The sequence below is a fragment of the Podarcis vaucheri genome (assembly GCF_965113315.1).
Source record: "Podarcis vaucheri genome assembly, chromosome: 10".
Taxonomy (NCBI): Eukaryota; Metazoa; Chordata; class Lepidosauria; order Squamata; family Lacertidae; genus Podarcis; species Podarcis vaucheri.
The window spans coordinates 21,418,299-21,439,438 of record NC_138748.1 but is presented as its reverse complement, the minus strand read 5'-3'; the positions used below and the strand labels follow the sequence as shown (position 1 = coordinate 21,439,438).

Here is a 21,140-nt window from a genome sequence, read left to right as displayed (position 1 = left end):
GTTTTATGGAACTCCCTTCCAGGTGATATCAGACAAACAAAATCTGGCAAATGTGCCCTAACAAACGTCCAGTGTCTACTGAAATGTTTGTTGTTGTTGTTGTTGTTGTTGTTCCATCAAGCATTTTAACTGAAGTCTGATTTTATAGTGTAACTGATTTTTATTTTAGGTATTGTATCTCTGTAAACCACATAGAGACAAGTAAAGGTAAAGGGACCCCTGACAGTTAAGTCCAGTCACAAACGACTCTTGGGTTGCGGTGCTCATCTCACTTTACAGGCCGAGGGAGCAGGTGTTTGTCCGCTTCCACCGACAGTTTTTTTAGGTCATGTGGCCAGCATGACTAAGCCGCTTCTGGCGCAGTGGAACACTGACACCAGAGTAGCGCACGGAAAGGCCATTTACCTTCCTGCAGGAGCGGTATCTATTGATCTACTTGCACTTTTGGGCGTGCTTTTGAACTACTAGGTTGGCAGGAGCTGGGACTGAGCAACGGGAGTTCACCCTGTTGCAGGGATTCGAACTGCTGACCTTTTGATCGGCAAGCCCAAGGCTCAGTGGTTTAGACCACAGCGCTACACGCGTCCCAAGAGACAAGTAGTTAAATGATATATATGTTATTCAAATAAAATAATAAAATAAATGCACATGTTCCCTATTCTTTAAAAAGATGAATATAAAACACCAGACATTTTAAACTTTGTTAAAGCCATGCCTGAGGTAGCAGTCACCATCATGCTCAGTTTAAAAATAACTTTCATCATGATGCTAAATTGAATACTAGGAGTACATTCTGGCAGTGGTGGCACCAGAAAAAAATGGGGGGGGGGAGGACAGAAAGGGTAATGTTTCAGAAATGGGGGACAAGTGAGGAGCTGAACCCCTTGTTTTTTGGGGGGTGCTTTTCCATGCAAACTTTGGGATCTAACAATGAAATCCCACTTTTAATCCAGTACAGAAGATGATGTGATTCAAGTGCTATTGAAAATTCATTTTGAATATTTGCAATCCTTACCTACTTTAATAGGAGGTTTCCTGCACATTAAGGATTTGTGTGGTTAGGCTTTGGTAAGTATAAAATCCACACACCCCTGAAATATTGCTAACATTTAGGAATGTGTTCAATTTATTTCTCAACTGCAATGATCTTTCACAAGTTCTTGACAGCATAATCTCCCCGTTTCCACAAATACTAAGGCACTATTTTTTTAAAAAATGCAGCAATATGTTTCCCCAAACTTGCAAAGGCCATGCAGTGCAGGAATACTGGATGTGATGGGTAGAATGAGCTAAAGTGAAGCAGCTCTCAATAAGCTGTACAATTGCAGCTATTAAAACATAAGCCCTTTTTGCCCTAAACAAACATGCTGAATTCGAAGGGAACAACAAAAAGGCATCCCCTTCCCCAGTTTGTGTGGTTAAATTACATTTATCAAACAAACAAGTCAAGGCTCGCTTTGGTGCCTGTTACCACCCAAAAAGCTCAGCTGGAGGAATCTCCACATTGTGAGAGTTGTTGGACCAAAACGTGGTTTGCTTGAGTCTCACTGAAGTATTTCTGTATCTGGTAGAATAAAGGCTTCCTTCCTGAAGCTGTTAAACCACTTGCTCTTCTGCTCCATCTCTCTGAAGCCCTGGTAAGCCCTGCTGAAGCAGCTCAGCTGGAAGCAATACCTCCCAGCACACAGCATCTGGCAGAACTTCTTTGGCTGATCTTGGAGAGATCAGGCTCACACGGAATTCTATACTGGATGCATACCAACCTAGATGCTGATGGTGGAGGAGTGTGCTTGTGAACTGGAGATGCCCACCTTACAAGAAATCCATCCAATCTCAAAAGCCAGGGCATTTATTTGTTTCTGCAAATCAAAACAAAAATTGCAGTGACAGAAAACTGATAGAAGCTTCAGATTCCCAGATAATGGCAGCCCTAATAGGATGTTTGGAAATCTCTTCTTCCTAGCTACCAGCTCATAACTCACTCGACTCCGATTTTAAATTAATTGTCTTGTGTGTTACTTGTTTTTCTGCATTATAAATTGGCTTGATTGCTAATTTTATTCCAGTTGTTATTATTGCCCTAGAGTGTGTTTTGAATGGGGAGGGCTTGCTATATGCATTCAAGAACACTTTCGTTATTGCTGTTCTTGTAAGTGTTACGTAGTTTTAAATGCTTTTTAAAAATGTTATTAATGTCTTTAAATGTTCTGAATATGTTTTATTTTATTTTTAATTGTATTGCTTTTACTTCATTGTTGTTTGTTGCCCTGGGCTCCTTTGGAAGGAAGGTCGTGATATAAATGTAATGGTAGATAGATTAATGAAAAAAATCAAAGAATACACAGCATTCCATGAAACAGATCATTCAAAACACTTCCAATAAAACTGACAGAATCCTGTGGATCTTTTTGGTGTCTGCCCTTTCCCACCTTCCCTTTTTGCTATGTACTGTCAGCTTAGTTAGTGGGATTATGTCAGCCGAAAGCAGGCATGGCCAAACTTGGGACTACAATTCCCATCATCCTGACCACCACTAGTCCTGTTAGCTAGGGATGATGGGAGATGTAGTCCCAAAACATCTGGAGGGCCAAGTTTGGCCGTGCCTGGCCTAAAGAGATACATTTGTATTATTGTTCGATGATTTCTTTAAAATGTATGAAAATCCTAAAACAAACACCATTTTGGTGTAACTGTTTTCTGGATTGTGTCCTAACATTTGTTGTTGTTTTTTAAAAAGGTAGCCTGCATTAAAGTGTTTTGTTTTGTTTTTTGCCGGGGGGGGGGGGACCACGACACCAAACGGACCACATAGAAGCGAGCAAGCCCAGACCATGGAGTACAGTACCATCAGCTCCTGAAAGAACCATCAATAGCCTGAGAGAACTGTTGGGACACCCTCTCCCTCGCCTTTCCGGGGGTTACTAAAGGCAGAACTGTGCCTTGAGAGAAGGCAGAACTGAAGAAGCTAAGGTCAGGAGCACATCCCATCAGCTCCTGAAGAGTTCAACAGTCACCCTGAGAGGACTCCGTTGGACTATATTTTACACCATGGAGCAATGGTATAGTCACCAACTGTAGGCAAGGATGGTCTACACTTTGGGGGCCCTACCCCAAAGAAGGTAACTCAGATTTTGAAGTCAAAATATGCCAAATGCAATATCCCCTTTGTTTTCCTTCTGCCCCCCTGTGATGACCTCCAGCAACTTATAGATACACACACACACAAAGTTGTCTGCAATAACAAAACACAATACAGCTATCAACCAATAAACTCTAATACAATAATTCCTTCTTTTAATGCTTTACATTAGAAGTGAAGTCTCCACAGTAAACAAATAGTGTTATGTGCCAGACCAATATTTCAGTAAAAGCCTGGGAGGCAGAGGTGCAACTTGAATAATATATTGGGGGGGGGGGGTAGATAAGCTCCACCAGGTAAACCCTTTCCCTAGGAGTTGGCTCTTATTGCTGGGACGACAGATTTGTTTTTAAGATATGCCCAAACCTAATGTGGTTAGTGCATGCCTAACTGGGGTGGGCGGGCTCTTCTTTATGGTAGGTGCCACCTCTGTAAAGGCCCTCTGACTACCTGGAGACCCTCGGCTGATCAGAGCACTGAACAGCACTCACAGGTTAGATGTTATATATATCTTCAAGTGACAATGAGAGGCTGGACAGAATGCTGTGGGCTATGGAAAAGAGAAGCGGGAAATCCTGCAGGATTTTTGCAACTGCAAACCTTTGCAAAATAATTTTGAAGTAAGGTGCCATAGTTGGACTAACTGCTGAGTTAACATATTTAGGATTGGATCATCCATTGTGTATTTGAAGAAAAGTAGTAGGCTGTGTGCACAGCACACATAAAGTGCACCCTTTCCCCCAGGAACTCTAGTGTTTATCCCTGGCAGAGTTACAATTCCCAGAATAATAGTAATAATTTTATTACTTATACCCCAGCTACTCTGGACGGCTTCCAACAGAATATTAAAAACACAATAAAATATCAAACATTAAAACTTCCCTAAACAGGGCTGCCTTCAGATGTCTTCTAAAAGTAGATAGTTGTTTATTTCCTTGACATCTGATGGGAGGGTGTTCCACAGGGCGGGCACCACTGCCAAGAAGGCCCTCTGCCTGGTTCGCTGTAACCTCACTTCTCAGTGAGGGAACCACCAGAAGGCCCTTGGAGCTGGACCTCAGTGTCCGTGTCCGGGCTGAACGATGGGGGTGGAGATGCTCCTTCAGGTACACTGGGCCAAGGCCATTTAGGGCTTTAAAGGTCAGCACCAACACTTTGAATTGTGCTCAGAAACTTACTGGGAGCCAATGTAGGTCTTTCAGGACCGGTGTTATATGGTCTTGGTGGCCACTCCCAGTCACCAGTCTAGCTGATGCATTCTGGATTAATTGTAGTTTCTGGGTCACCTTCAAAGGTAGCCCCACGTAGAAAGTACAGCTCCCGGGATTCTTTGGGGAAGATGTGATTTAATCTCATGGCATTTCAGATGTTGTTGGACTCCAACTACCATGAGCTCCAGCCAGCACGGTCAGTGGAGAGGTGTGATGAGAGCCGCAGTCCAGCAACAACCCAGAACAAGCAGGAACAGCTCACAGTCTTGGTGAAGGTGGAAGGGATTTGTGGCAGAAAAAAGATGCCCAGCCCCATATGCCCAAAGACGGGGCAGATTGCGTAGTACACAGCTGGAACAACCTCAGAATGTTATTACATGAACCCCACTAGGAAGCGGAGTTAGAAGCTGAAACAGAGGCTGCATAGCATGACTTCCCCCCCAAGAATCATGGGAAATGTAGTTTGTCACGGGTGCTGGGAATTGCTCTGTGAAGGGTAAACTGCAGTTCCAAATGTCATGTGCTTTACATGTGAGTCTAATTGTCAGGGAAGCATAAGATGGGTAAAGGGGGGGGGTTGCCAGCTCTCATTAAGATTTATTATTACGCGAGTTTTGTAGTCCCGAAGCTTAACGACAGATGGTGGTGTAGCTCCACCAATTTAGTCACTCCTTTGCTGTTGTTAAGGAAGATTCCCCTTGATTTGATTTCGGTTTTTCAAAGCCGGCGTGTTCTTTCCTTCCCGAACTATCTCCGTTAACAATTGGGGGCGGGCGGGAGAAGTGTGTGCGTGTGTGCGCGCAGAGAGGAATAATCCCATTTTGAAGAAGACCCTGTTTATTGTTTTGTTCCTTGCCTTTACAAACAATCATAATGAAAAATGGCAATCTGATCTACACACAGCCGCAAGGAAAAGACATACATTAAATTAATTAAAAGAAGACGTTTGAAATAGGGTTGTTTGAAGCGAGGAATAGAATGCAACTCGGATTGGACTGAAAATATCAAGCCCAAAACAGGAACAAAGGCGGGCGGGGGAGGACCCAGTTTGTATTTAAAAGAGAAAGTGAAGGGGGTAATTCATGCTTAATAACCACTTTGATTTCAAAAGTATAAGGACCCTGGGGTGGGGCGAGGGGGGGAATTGTTTTGTGTGTTTTGCTGCGTGGTGCACTTTGCCATGCACAAACAACAACAACAACACACTGTGCTCACTCCCTTTTTAGCAGGTCAACTTCAAAGTAAGTTGTTCCCACTGTAAGGAATCCTTACTCCTAAGAAAATGTACTAAAGATCGACCTCCTAATCCAGTTTCAGGAGAAGACGCGCGCACACACACACACAAGCGCACCTCGTCTCGCCAGGTGGGTAGTATCCCCTTTGAGTACAACAAGGCGATTATCTGCGGGAACTGGAGAGATCTGAAAGCTCTCCTTTGAAACAAAAGGCAGTCTAAAAATTCTGAGTTAAAACTAAGGCGAAACAAGGAACTCCAAGAGGCGCGAGATCTGGGACAGGTTTTGAAGCAAGGGGGACGATTCAGTTTGAGCTCCTCTGTCTTTTCAATGGGGGGCGGGCGAGGGTTGGACTCGGCGGCTGCATGTCAGAAATGCACGCTCGGATCAAGCAGCCAAACGAACTTGGCCGCTGTCTGGGCTCCAGGCTTGGGCAGCTCCTGCGCCTTTTTGTCTGGTCCGCGGGCTTAACTCGTCACACGCACAAAAAGGATGGCGAAAGGAAACGGGTGACTCTCGCCCCGCCGCCGAAACTGTGCTCTGGACATGCCTGCCGGGAGATCGGGACCTTTGGGGATAACATCCCCACGCTGCCCCGGAGCCTTCTCGCCTGGCCCGGGCGCCGCGCTTGGGAAGGAGAGAGAAAACCACTACCTTGCGCCCCAAGGCTGCCGGCTGCGCGTTGCGAGCGAGCGAGCTGCCTGCTCTCCCGCTCGGTGAATTATTTCGTTTGAAGGTTCACGGGAGTTGTCTGGAGGCACTTAAGATCTGCCCAGAACGGGAGTATTCGTTCTCCGTTCATCTCGCCCCCAGATTCCTCTTGATGTCTGGCGCCCACACTGCTTAGAGAAACTTTTAATTATTATTGTGGTTTCCTCAACTTCGAGGAACCCCCGAGTCGCAGGACTCACGCCCTGATCCTAAACAAATGAGCTTGGCCGTAAAATAAACTAAACTAAACTAAAAATGCCTGAATGGTTTCACGTAATCCCTACCATGTATGCTTAGCGACGCAGCCTAAAGCTCCACGGCACATTTACTCGGAAGCAAGCCACGCTGCAATCGCGGCCGAATAAATGCATTTAGGGACGAGGCGTGGGACTACTTAGAACTCCCTTCTTTGAAGTAACAAATAATCAAAGAGGAGGGAAAACAAAACAGAGAGCGAGCAAGTGTCCCATTGAAACCAGTGCGCCTTTCCTCCCAAGTAAACGTGCCTCTTAGGCTCGCGGTGCTAACGAGCCATCAAGGTTTATGAGCAACTCGAACAATTAAAGAAGGCGGAGGTAAGACAAAAAGAGTTGCGAGAGGCAAATGAAGATGTTTTACGACCACCCATCAACAAGCACTCCGCGCCTTGCAGCAGTCAATAGCCTGGAGTGCGCGTGTCCTTGGGCTGAACTTTCACCTCTCGAACCCGGTGGAGCCCTATTGGCTGAGAGTTAGCAATCTGGGTAGGAGAGAGCCCTCGGCTCTCCGCAAAACCTGCGTCCTGCGCACCTCCTGCTTTCTCTTCCCCCGCCTTCCCTTGCCTCTCAGACCTGAGCAAGGGAGGGGAAGGGTAGTCTCATCTGCTGCCCAGGCGCCTCCAAACACACTCCGAAAAGTATGCCAGAGGAATGGCGGGAATAGCTGCTTTGCAGAACGCACATTTTTTTTTTAAACCCCACCAATAATTGTCCAAATACGAGACGCACACGGTTCAAATCTTTGCACCTTTTTGCACTTCTCCGGCAGTGGAGCGATTGCAACTCCACAAAAAGGAAAGTTCAGCAAAGTGTGGCCGAGTCCTTTCCGACTTTTGTTTTTTTCACCCTCTCCTGTTTCTTGGGGTAAATCTTGAACTGGTGGGGGGGAAACAACCAGGGCAAATTTGCTTTCATCTTATGAGTAAAGATGTGGGCAACGTCCAAATCCCAAGCGAAAGGAAAAATTTGCATAGTAATTCCTTTCTGTCCTTCCCGATACTCTTCCCCACCACTATCAACCGCGCGCGCGCGCGCTTTCCAACCGGCGGTGGGCAACCTATAATAACTGCGTCGCGAGAAACTTTCCCATTTGTGTAACACGCTAAGCTGAAAACAAACACTTCGCATTATTTTTGAGCGACGGTCGTGTTCCATTCAGATCTTCGGTTAATTTAAAAGAACTTTTTGAATTCTCTTTAAAAGCGCTCAAAAAGTCCCACCAACAAATTAAATCCAAGGCAAGTCCGCGAGATTTTTATGTAGGATTTCCTTTTTTATTTCTTAATTAATCACCAACCAAGCACTAGCCTTGCAAAATGATGCAGAAAGAGGAAAGCAAGTTGAACGATTAGAAACTTGCGATGCGGGTATTTCATTTTGTTCTGCTGTTTTTAGAAACTTTCTCACAGCCGGAATACTTGAATTTATTTATCTCGATTGCGCTTCCATATGCTCACGCGGTTTGAAAAATCTGATGTGCGCATGTATTTAAAATTAAAGTACAGCACTGTTGATCAGGCTTCCCTTCCCCTGCTTTTGGGGTGAGGGGCAACAACTGTTTCAGCTGGAAACGCGATCCGTGGCTGAAAGGTGTTGGGAAGGATATGTGGCGGTTGCCTGGCCGTTTTCATGGCTCTGCAAGGCGTGTGTGTAAAGCGCAGCGGGAAACCCTTTGGCCAGACCCGAGCATAAGTTACAATGCACTTTCGGAGTTGTTCGCGTTGCGTGCAGTAAAGCTAGCTAGAGGTGCCACCACCAGACTCTTTGGGCTTTTGTTGACGTTATTAGCCATTGCAACGCAGGAGATGGATGGGCTTTTAATTGCATCTCGTCCAAAAAGTTTCGTCGTCTTTTCTTGAGGAAGGGCGGTCGGTCGGTCGGTCGGTGGGCCTTAGTCGTCAGCCTGGAGGCCAGCAACTATGGCGGAAGGGAAGGGGGCTGTCGGTTCTCTAGTGTGCGAAACCGGAGCTCAGCCAAGGAAGCCAGTTTCGCTCTAGCAGCGAGTTCGAACCGGACAAGGCGGCCGCACGCGCAAGGCTTTCATTTGCCACAGGCGCGCTCAGGCTCGGAAAGCGCGGGGTTCCAATTAAAACCGAAGTGCCACCGAGCATGTGCAGTGTGCCTCCCTCACACCCTCATTCTCGGGGATACTTACTCGACAACAGACAGAGTTACTAAATGTCCTTTACGGGAAGCCCACCCCACCACACTGAACGAATAACTTCTGAGGAGACACGCACAGGGGGACGTTGCAAGTTTACGGTTCTGTGTGCGTTAGCCTAAGCGTAAGCCCCGCTGTGGGACCTACAAACGGGAGGGGGGGAAAGGGGGGCATCGGAGCGTAGCTGTCAGCCAGGCGTCAGTTCCCTTTACCCCCGTCTTTCTCATTCTTTCCCGCCTTTAGAGGAGGAGGAGAAGGAGGAGGACGCAGCAGCAGGCAACCTGCTGGCGCGGGATTTACCACGCTTTTCTTTGCAAGGAGAGCTGGGCTGGGTGTTTAGTGTAGCACGTGTGGGGCCACCCGCTGCCTTTCGCCTTCCTCGCTGTGGGGTGTGTGCTTGAAGGTCAGAGTTGAGCTCCTGAGTTTTATTGGCATACTAAACCTCCGGAGAGGGAGAGAGAGGCAGGGCGAGAGAGGAGGAGAGGGAGTCTGAAACGCGCGCGCTTTCACCAAACTCTGAAAAGCGCGGCCCAAGTCTGAGGAGATTTGCACACATACCCCTCCTCCTCCCCCTCCCCCCGTGCCAACGCTTCAAAGCAGCCTTTCTAAAGGGCTCTTGTAGTCCTTCCTGTCCTCCTTCTGAGAAGTCCCCCCCCCACTTCGCATAAGCCCCCCCCCCCGCTCCTTTGGAGTACTAGCTGAAAAGCTGCTGTGGCGCAACCAATTTGACACGACGCTTTTGTTTTCCCCTCTCCCGTTTGCTAGCCTGGTTGTGGCGCGAGGGTGGGGGGGGGAGAGAGAGAAAGAGAGCGAGAGAGGAGAGCAAACAACTTCTCGGGTGGTTTGTTTACATAGCAGGTGGACCTGACGTCAAGGAGGACGCTTCACTGCGAATCCGAATAATATCCTGCTCCGCTAGCAGGACTCCTTGCTCGGGAGAAGGCTGGCAAGCGGGGAGGCTGCAGCATCGGGGGCGAGGGAACCTTGCTAGATTGACCCCGCCACACTTTTATTGGGGGGGGAGTGCTGGTGGCGGCGGGAAGAAACTCGCAGCCCCTCCCTGGTTTAGAGGAACACAACTTTAGGAACACAACCTAAAGAGTCGTTGTCACCCCCCAAAAAAGGGGGGGAACGTGCGTGCACACGCATTTTTCCCCTCCAAAAAAAAAAATCTGAATCTTTCCACAAACACACACACACACGAGAGGCAGCTGCACCCCCTCCATCCAGAGAGAGGGAGCCAGCCCCACACCCAGGGGGAGGGAGAACGCGAGAAGCAGCGCGAGCCTCTGAGAGAACGCGAGACCCCGCGCAGCTGCTGCTCCTGCCTCAGCTTTGGCGGCGGCGGCGGCTGCTGCTGTTCGGTCGGCGGCTCCTTTGCTTTGCTTGCTGCCGCCCAGGCCCCGGGAGCCACAGAGCCAGCGCCGCCTGCGGAGGAATATCCAGCCCATTCAGAGACGCTGCTTCTTCTCTCTCTCTCTCTTGTTGTTGTTCCGTTCGGATTCCCCCTCCCACCCGGCGGCTCCTCTGGCGCGTCCTGGCAGCAGCTGCGGCGGCGGCAGCAGCTCCTCCTGCAAAACACTTTTCCCTCTCCCTCGGTGTGTTTGTATTTGCGTGTGCGTGCGCGCGGCGAGCGAGTGCACCTCCTGCCTCTCTCTCCCTCTCTCTCTCCCCCGCCGTGCCATCTCCTCGGGACTCTGCTCAGTCAGTGTGCGCTCCTGGTAAGTTTTTTTTAATATATATATAAATACTATTCCCCTCCCTTCTCTCTCTCTCTCTCTCTCTCTTTCCCCCCACCCCACCCCACCCCGTCCCTTCAGTCTGGGGTTTGACTAGTTACTTTCCTCCTGCCCTCGCTCTCGGCTCCCCTCCCCCTCCCGCTTTCTCTCCAGCTGCTCCTGGCTGCAAGAAAAGTTTGCCTGCAAGCCGCCGGGAACATGGCGTGTCCATGTGTCCAGGGTGACATGTGTCAAGGTCTGTTCTTAGCAGGTGGCGAGCGCTGTGGCCCACTCCTGCCCCTCTTTTCTTTCTTTCGCCGAAGCAAACGCCCACACGGAGACTTAATTTTGCATGCATCTTTGTTTTTGCAGGAGGGCTTCTTGGTTATAAATTAATCGAGGCAGGGTGTTAACCCCCCCCTCTCATTTTAACGCGCCCGATCTTCGGCTCGGGTAGCAAACATCCCCCCCGAAAAAAAAGAGCCTCGTGGCACCTCAAAGACTTAGCAGACTTAATGTGCTTTGAGTTGTAGTGCATTTGATGCAAGATCTTGAGGTGCCACTAGACTTGTGTGGGTGGGTGTTTGCACCTTTGTGCGCGCTTGAAGTACAGGTGATCTTTGCAAACTCTCGAACTTGGCCTGCGCGGACTTTTAACAGTTGCTCACTGCAAGTAAAAGGTGCATTAAAAACCACCTAATTGCCTGCTGTTTTCATTAGATATTGAGAAAACGTGGCGTGGTATTTCAGAGAGTGTGGTGTTGTTTTCTCCCAGCCTGCGCCTCTTGTGTCACTCTCGGGGAGGTGGAAGCGTAGAGTCATGGGGCGGGGAGCACGTGTGCCCTTGGGGAGAGCAGCCAGACACCCCACTTCCCTCCATGCCAGACAGACCCTAATGCATGGAGGGGGAAAGGGAAATTGGCAGTAAGAGGAGGTGGAAAGACGGGCCTAGCTGTGACACTTGGGGGGCTGTAGCAGTGTTCATTGACTTCTCTTCCTTCCATCAGTTAGTTGCACGTGCATGGTGTTTCGCCTGTACCCTCTCTGGCCAGGACCAGTTACTGCATTCCTTTCATTTATTTATATATTTAGCTAGTTTGCTGCCGTTTGCTTTCGTCTCCTAACACCACCTTTTTCGTAGTGTTTTTTTTTTTTAAAAAAATTATTTATATATATTGTGCTTGCTGGAGAGAGTGTGTTCACCTTGAACAACAGCAACAGAAACTGTTAGCCTACAACGCTAGATTAATAAATAATAATGGCAGACCTGTATGGAGCTCCGGAGGCATTCTTGGCTGCCTTTGCTGTGGGAGAGTCTTCTCCTGAATTTCACTCTTGAAATTCAAAACGCAAGAAAGTTGTGAAAGTTTAATTTTAAGAGCTTTCAAGATCAAGTAGGTAAATGGCTCTAAGGCATGTTGAGCTTTGTTTGTGGAGTTGTGAGTGTGAGGACAGGGAAGGTGAGGAATGAAACAAAACGCTAGCTGCCCTTTTTTTTTTTTTTGCTCGAGTTTCTGAGTGATTATCCAAACATAAAAAGGTCTTAGTGTAAGGATGAATAAAAAATAGGGCAGAGTTCCCGGTGAAACCAAGGTAGCTCTTTGATGTAGATTCTGTGTCTAAGTAACTTTGCACTAAAACGTTTTACCAGGCATTTTAATAACTGGACTTAAATACTGTACAGCAGCTTTTGCTCCAAATGAAGTTGTGGTCTGCTTTCATTGTCAGAGTGAATTTTCTGCATCTGGGTACCTGTTCTACTGAAAACAGTTGATTGTGGGATCAAGTTGAAAAGAACCCATACATTTATAACAGATGGCAACAAATGATTAGGAGTGAAGGTAACTGGGCTTTAAGGAAAAGTTACTAAAGTGACTATTCTGCACTCGCAGTGCATTCACAGTGCAGAAGAGAGAGTTCTTTTTTGAAGTAGAAAATGAAATATGTTACACAACTGAGTGTGAGAGATTTCAGTGCTCCAGTGATCTTCCTCTTATATAGATAGTTCAATTCCAATCATTTTTCTCACACACACACACACACACACACACACACATATATATAATTCCTTTTAAATAGTAATGCAGCCCTATGCATATTTACTCTGAAGTAAGTTCCACTTTATTCAGTGGGACTTACTCATGGGTAAGTATGAATAGAATTGCAGCTTGATGCTTGTGTTACTCCACAACTCAGTTCTTGTGGCATAAGTGTTGACTAATTCCACATTCAGGAGTATAGGATCACAGTGTAAAATAATTCATGCCATATTTTTTGTTGTTCCTTTGCTGTTCTAGATCCAGATATTTGATATATATACTTGATATACTTCAGTTGGATGGATCAAGTTATTATTCACTCTATAGTGAAATGGGGAAGTGGAAGAGAGCACACTATTAATTGACGACAAATCACAAAAATATTACCTGTAAAGTATTTTGCTGCTGCTTCTCTTCTGCTTCAGATAAATGAAACCTGTCAAGAAAAAAAGTATTGTGCCTAATAATATTACAGTGCATAAATGTTTAAAGTAGTTTCCCTAATGCTACATTAAACATACAAGTGATCTCTTTTTTATAAAGGAGTGACTCTTTAAGGTTAGACTTTAAGTTGCTATACTAGGCATATTAATTTTAAAGAACATACTATAAACTGTTTGTAGTATGCACACAGTTCTTGCTACTGTATGCGCAACTACCATTTTCAACAGGATCTTGTGGCATGCAAAATTATAATTGATAGTATTTTGCACAAGCAAATCTAGTTATCTGGAATAACTACTTTGTAAAGACTCATTTTCTTTCCTTCACATATTAAAATTTGACATATCCAAAATATCATGTGACTGCCAACTAAATTTTTAAAAAATGCTGTCTGTATTCTTACAGATTATCTAATATGGGCCCTTAAAACAATTGGTTGTGGTATTACTATTTTGTATAGTAAGCCTCATCTGTTAAAGATCAGTGCATGCTAATGAGAGCTCTATTTGTATTCTTCATTTTGCGGCTGTGCCATACTGGAATCATATGAAAACACATCAGAAACATTGATTTATTATTTGCCAGTTATTATTATTTACTCAGGTTTTTATGATGGTTGCTACTAAAAAATATTGAGGTGACAAAGTAGGAAAAATCCACACAGTGCAAAATTAAAACAACAGGCATTTAAAATGATAATATATGGATCATATCCTATTCTGTTGCTTGATTTTTTTTGAGAAAAGTAGGGAGTGCTTGGTATTTTTTGGTAAAGTTTTATAAAATATTCCAACAAATGACTTGATCTGTCTCTTGGTTAAACTGGAGTAGTTTATTAGACTACGCTGAGTTAAGTGGAGTGGTTTAATTGGGTCTTGGGAGTTCTTTCACTTGTATTTGTAGACTGCTTATGAAATTGCCACATTGTAGACTGCCTGCTTGGGCTTCCTAAATGTAGTTTCTGGAAATAAAGCCTATTAACTTGCCAAGAAGAAACTGTTATTATGATGTTATTGGTAACTGAAAGAAAATGAATAAATGTGTGACTAGCAGTTCATGTTTACCTCTTGTTTTTTTAAAAAAATATTTTCTCCATATTTTAAAGTAGATAAGATTGCAGAATAGCCATATGTGTAAACGGTTTGTAACTATGTGTCTAAAAAAATAAATGTTTTGTTAAAACACTTTACACGATGTTATGTTTTGGAATCTTGGTGCTAATTGTTTATTCTCCTTAATCCTAAATACGTTACCAATGTCTGTGAGGCTTAATATACTTGGAAGTAAACCCCATTGATTGTGGTAGAGTATACTTCAAATTTTTGCCTGAGATGTAGGTGCTAGGTAGAATGTGACCATACGTTAATTACCACAAATAGTGGAGGTAGGTGGGAGAAGATAAAAAAGTACTGCTAGGCCCACTGAGTGGCAACCAAGGAAAGAAGGGAGGTGGGGCACTGCTGTTAGGGAAGAACACAAACTAGTGCGCCTGTAGGCAGTACTGTTTCCAAGTTCTTTCTAGGAATGTGATATAAAGCTGGTTTATTTAATTGAAAATGAGACTTACATTCAGATATGGTGCATGTTTGTAGGCAGTGTGAAAACCCTATCCATACATTTGAAAGATGTATGCTACAAGCACTGTTAAAATGTGATGGGTTGACCAGAGTACAGGACTCCTGATTGTTGTGTTGTTTGTGTATGCTACTTAGGCTTTATAACCAAATTAAGCTAAAGCAATTCAGTTTAAACAAATTTACAGCTGTCTTAAAGCATGTTTACCCTGTTCCAGTGAATGAAACTTGTAAGTAAATGGGGTTAGGATTGCTGCCTTGTAAATATGTTTAGGATCAAAGTGATTCAGATTGTAAGTATTTCATCTTAAAATTATGCTATCTGATTGTTGTTGGGCCTGTTGTTCTCTCTTTTTCGAAATTAAGATAATTGCTTCTCAACTTGCTTCTCTGGCACAGCACAGTTAATTTATTAGCATTTGGGAACTAAGTGTTACTGTTTACTAGGTTAATATTGGGGTAGGTTCTTGGTAAGAATTGAATAATGTATCTTTGTGTGTTGTCTGAGTCAAATTATGAATGTGATGTTTACTTTTGTGAACTGAAAATGATTTAGGACACAGGTCACCGAGAAGTACTTTGGTATGATTGTCAGTGGAGAAAATTGCAAATCATAGTTAAACTTGGAATGCTATCAGTTCCATTACAAATATTGAATACTAATTTTGGGGCACTCAAACTGATTACTCTTCTGAGGCTTTTGTCAGTGGTGTGCTGGAAATAATATAAATGGTCTATTGTACGAGTCCTGCGGCATACATCTCAACCGTCCTTAACACAAATACACAACACTGAATAGTTTAGATTTAGATCGTATCACTGCATAATTCTTATTTTTCATAGATAGTGGTTATATATAAGCTTTTAAAACTGAAATGATAGAAGTAAACTCATTCTTAAGCAAAGGCCAACTTCAGTCTTAAGCACACATACTAGGGATAGGGGGAGTAAGTCCCATTGAATTTAATGGGGCTTGCTTCTCATTAAACTTCGAGCTGTTACAGTAATCATTGCATGTAATAGTTCACAGTATGCCTCTATATTATGCTTTTCCATTCACGTGGCAATAATTTTCATGTATAAAATTCATATTGTTTGAAGAAACCCTTACTTAAAAATATGTTAGGTTGGATACGTAATAAGTTTAGTGCCTCTTGAAATCAGCAGGACAAGTTATGTCATGATCCATTACTTAGGTGGGGCCTAATTTCCACTGACATAGGCTGACGTACCTGAGTGCAAGTCTCATTGAACTCAGTGGGACTTACTTCTGAGTATATGTGTAGGATTGCATTGTGGATCCAATCTGCTTAGGATCAGAGTTCAGATGGAGCTGTAGCTTGGTGGTAGAGCACATGCTTTAGATGAAGAAAATTGCAGCTTCGGTCTCTGGCATTTCCCAGTGAGATTGGGAAAGTCTCCTATCTGTAACTCTTTAGAACTGTTATCACCCAATGTAGGCAGTACTGAGCTAGCCGAATCAGTATAACAGCTTCGTCTGTTCCTAATCATTCTGACATTTATCTCTGCTTAAGCCCATTGACTTCAATGGGTCTAAATAGGATTGACATTTGACCCATTTTTAAAAAAGAGAATAAAATGACCAAATGCTTTAAGGCGTCAATTTTTTAGATCAAGTTATGAAAAATAGGATGATGCTGATCACCAAACCTATCACGTAGTAGAAGACTAGAATTCAGCGCTTCCTTGGCGCCTTTACAGAACACTGCGCTAAACTATGCTGAGGCCTTCTTTCTCCCCAAAGTAAATACAAAGGACTCTGTAATAATCCTGACTGCTGGGCACTTGTAATCTGTAGGATACCAAGGTCTGAGCACCTCTGAGTTTGTACTGAGTCCTTGGGCTAATAACTTCCTCAGAGTGGTCTGTGATATTCCCAGGGAGCCTCACAATGGTCTATCCATGGGTGTTAACTATGGTCAGTCTTTCAGCTACTCCATTGAGTGCAGATTTCCCTCAAAATATCTGCTGCCATCACCTAGTGGACTTGGAAAGAGCGACAGGATTCTCCCTTTCTATTGTTACTCAAGTACAGACACATGGGGCTAGATATAGTTACCTAAGCACCCACCCACACACCAAGACAGTCAAACATAAGCATAACTTTAATTAAGGAACATAACATTCAGCTCAGTAAGTCTTTTTCTGTCCAGATACCTTTTAGTTCTGGTTTCCAGATCTAACATACTGTCTGCCTTAAGTTTCATAATAATGGTTTAAACACAATGACAACAGAATTGTCAGATTCAACATATGAGTGTGAGTTGCCCAGAAGGTCCAGCAATGGTCACATTTGACTTCAGAAGAAGAAACTTCTCAAAGATGAGGGGCTTTGTTAAAAGGAAATTGAAAGGGAGAGTGAAGAGGGCAAAATATCTTCCGGATGCTTGGAGGTTATTTAAAACCACAATAGCAGCTCAGATAGAATATATAATTTAGATTAGGGAAGGTGCAGGAAAGTCCAAAAGAAAACTGGTGTGGCTAACAAGCAAGAGTCAAGCAAGCTATAAAAGGCAATAAGGCATACTTTAAAAAGTGTAAATCCTGACATGAGGAAAATATAAAAGATCACAAATTCTGCCCAATTTGGTAGGGGTCGTTTAGCAGCTTTGAAAGTGTCGATTGTGAGGTTGTTTCAGAATTTATTTTAATTTCTGTATTACAGTGGTACCTCAGGTTAAGAACTTAATTCGTTCTGGAGGTCCGTTCTTAACCTGAAACTGTTCTTAACCTAAGGCATCACTTTAGCTAATGGGGCCTCCCGCTGCCACTGCACGATTTCTGTTCTCATCCTGAAGCAAAGTTCTTAACCTGAAGTATTTCTGGGTTAGCAGAGTCTGTAACCTGAAGAGTCTGTAACACGAGATACCACTGTATTTTAAATTGAGATGCTGTTGTTTTGCTTCAAGGGCAAGAATATGGTAACAATAAAATAATAATATTTTAGAAGCCTTAAAACAAATAATGTAAGCCTCTAACCATCCCAGGAAGATGTTGGACTAGTCCATAACAAAGGTATGAAAGGATTATTAGAGGATAGGGAGACTGCAGAGAAGCTGAACAAATACTTAGCATTGATCTTTGCTATTGAAGATACTGGATCGAGATAGGTGGGTTTGAGCTGTGTGTGCTTTCTGGGAGGGTGTCGGAAGAATGGCCAAATTAAAGTGATGAGAGATGAAGTTGTAGGGCAAATAGACAAATTAAAATCATCAAGCCACGCTGTCTGAATGGCATATACCCTAATGTGAAGATCTTCTAACAAAAATATGCAACTTGTCACTAAAATCAGTTTCTGTGCTGGAGGATTGGAAAGTAGCCAGCATAAACACCAATCTTTAAAAAAGGATCCAGGGGGAGCTGGGAAATTACAAGTCCATTAGCATAACATCTGTCTTGGGTAAATTGGTAGAGAAGCATAATTAAAGCCAGAGTTGTTAAACATAGAAGAATAAGGTTGCTGTGGTAGAATTGGTGTGGCTTCTGCAATAGGAAGTTCCGCACATTTGAGAATACTTTTTGAAGGTATTCTCAAATATATACATATATTCTCATAAGCATTATATACTTTAATTTCATGTTATGGACAAATTGCCCCTGAATAAACTTAAATGCTCATAGAGTAAGAAGCAGGCCTTTTATGCATTAATGACTGATTAGAGAACAGAAACCTGAGGATATAAATAAATCAAACAGTTTCAAAATAGGGGACATGACTCATAGGGGTACCCAAGGATCTATAACAGGACTAGTTCTGTCTAACTTGTTCATGAATTGATCTGGAATTAGGCAGTGAGCTGCTCAGGTTTGTGGATAACATCAAATTATCCATTGTGGCGAAAACCCAAGTAGACTGTGATGAACACCAAAAGTATCCTTCCAAACTGGATGAATGTTGATGAAAATGCTAAATGAAGTTCAATTTAAAACTTCAAAGTGGTGCACACCTGGGCAAAAGCTCCTAACTTCAGAAACATTGATAGCACCTGAAGTGATTGTGAATACGCAGGAAATGGGTCTTGGGATTGTGGTACAGCATTGAGGAAGGCTAATAACGTAATCAGGTTTATTGGTTAATTGACTGAAAACAAAATTGCCAATATTATAATGCTGTTGTATAAATCTGTAGTGTGGTTATGAGAGAGCAACCCAAATAATTTGTCTCAAAAAGGATGTAGAGTTGGAGAAGGTGCATAAAAGAGCAACCAAAATGATTGAATTAGGATCTCTTTCTCTATGGGAAAAGGCTAGCCTGTTTGAGGGCTTTTTATTTAGTAGGAAAGATAAGAGGGTATGAGATAGATTAATAAAAAACCACATAAGTGGAACTTTTTTCCCCCTTCTGATAATACTAGAATTTGGGGTCAACTACTTTACACAATAGGGATGTGGGTGGCGCTGTGGTCTAAACCACAGAGCCTAGGGCTTGCCAATCAGAAGATGAGCGGTTCGAATCCCCACAACGTGGTGAGCTCCCGTTGTTTGGTCCCAGCTCATGCCCACCTAGCAGTTTGAAAGCACTTCAAAGTGCAATTAGATAAATAGGTACCGCTCCGGCGGGAAGGTAAACAGCGTTTCCATGCGCTGCTCTGGCTCGCCAGAAGTGGCTTAGTCATGCTGGCCACATGACCCGGAAGCTCTCTGTGGACAAACTCCAGCTCCCTCGGTCTGTAGAGCAAGATGAGCATGCAACCCCAGATTCGTCCACGATTGGACCTATCGGTCAGTGGTATCTTTATCTTTACCTTTACTTTACATGATGCATGATTGATTTATAGAATTAACTGCCACGGGATGTGTTTATGGCCATGGCCTTTGGTGCCGTTAAAATGGGATTAGACATGGAATATAGGTCTATAAATGGCTATTAGCTATGTGAAACCCCTGGGTTCAGTGGCTGTATTTTTCAGACGATCAGTTGTGGGGTAGAGAATTGATTAATAGAAGAGATTAAGGACTGCTGCCATCATACCCAGCTATGGAAACATGTTTCCAGAAGCATCTGGCTGGCCACTGTTGGATTTGGTAGACTTATGTTCTGACTCAGTAGGATGGTTCTCATGCTATGTTCTTAGTGGATTTTATGTTTTGTCTTGGTGTACCTCTCTACATCTTTATCTTGTTCATTGAGGGGGGCAGTTGCTCAAGGAAAATACATTGCCTGTTAAATTGGCTTGGGTGCATTGGTAGCCATTCATTGGACTGAGAGGGAGAAGTTCTGTCTTTGCTCTTGACTAGTAAGCTCCTTCTGCAGAACATGGGAGGCCAACATGGATGGATGAGAACTTGCCAAGTGTAGCCAGCCAGCCACTTCCATAGTTCTCTGATTAAGAGTTGGAACTACAGTGGTACCTCGGGTTACATACGCTTCAGGTTACATACGCTTCAGGTTACAGACTCCGCTAACCCAGAAATAGTGCTTCAGGTTAAGAACTTTGCTTCAGGATGAGAACAGAAATCGTGTTCCAGTAGCGTGACAGCAGCAGGAGACCCCATTAGCTAAAGTGATGCTTCAGGTTAAGAACAGTTTCAGGTTAAAAATGGACCTCCGGAACGAATTAAGTACTTAACCCGAGGTACCACTGTATATGAAATGGCACAATGCGCTTATATGTGTCTCCAGAGCACAAGTCTTTGTAGTGTACACACATGCTATATTATAAATACAACCAACAACGGTTGTAAAATTGTAGCTATTTGGCAATTATTAAACTGTGGATGGAATTAGAAGTAGCTCTAAGGAGATTGCTCCATAATTGCAAGCATTTATGATGGCTTGATGGAGTGATCTTCCCTGTGGTGTGCTGTTCTGGGGTTGTCCTGACTGTCCCATCTGATTGGGGGAGAAGGGGAAAGCCCCATTGCCCTAGTGGGAAAAGTTGCAGTGGCTCTGACTAGTGCAACTTTTTAGTTGAATCTGGCCCTGTGCCATTATGATTCCTGTTTTTCATACTTCCTTCTGAAGCCAACATTCCTCTTTTGAGATGGCTGCAAGTTAATTGCCAGTAGGAGAAGTTAGACTATGTACCTTTGTTGCAAAAAGCAGGTGTTTTCTGGAGAGAATGATTGGGCAGCCAGTGCCTGTTCATAAATAAAGGGCGTGTTCATATGTGACCAATACTTCAACCTGTGTAATGTACAAAGCCGTTGCTATCTGATGAGTATGATGTAATATAAAACATTGATGGCCACTTACAGAACGATGTTTTTGATTCATGGGAATATTTCACACTTTGAAACAGGTGCTGTCATTCATTCCTGGAAGGTCCCATCGTTCTGCCTCAAGATGCCACAAAGTTCCATCTTGTGTGTCATGCTTTTTAATACTTTCTGTTAATGCTTTCACAAGATGGACACTCCTGTAATCATCAAATAGTTCATGTGTTAAGTTTCTGCATAAACTCAGTTTTTGACTTAGTTTCCTTGTCTCCCAAACTGTCATGCTGCAGGGGTGGAATTTGCTAGAATAAAGAGAGTGGAGAAGGCTGCATTTTTAGGTTCAGGCCAACTTTTAAAATTCATTTTATTTATTTACTCCTTAGGATAAAAGTGTTGGAGATTAACGTCGTTTGACGCTTGTATCATTTCACTCAGTTGTTAGGTACTGCTTATAGGTCCCTTGTGGTTATA

General features: G+C 43.8%; 1 long non-coding RNA gene across 1 annotated transcript; it reads right to left on the bottom strand.

Annotated features, from left to right (window-relative positions):
• Window positions 1-1,097: 1,097 nt before the first annotated feature.
• On the bottom strand, window positions 1,098-20,872 carry LOC309541750. Its single transcript, XR_014223882.1, has 3 exons — window positions 20,707-20,872; window positions 12,859-12,907; window positions 1,098-1,859 (listed from the first exon to the last, which is right to left on the bottom strand). It is a non-coding gene; the product is annotated as an uncharacterized lncRNA (long non-coding RNA).
• Window positions 20,873-21,140: the final 268 nt, after the last annotated feature.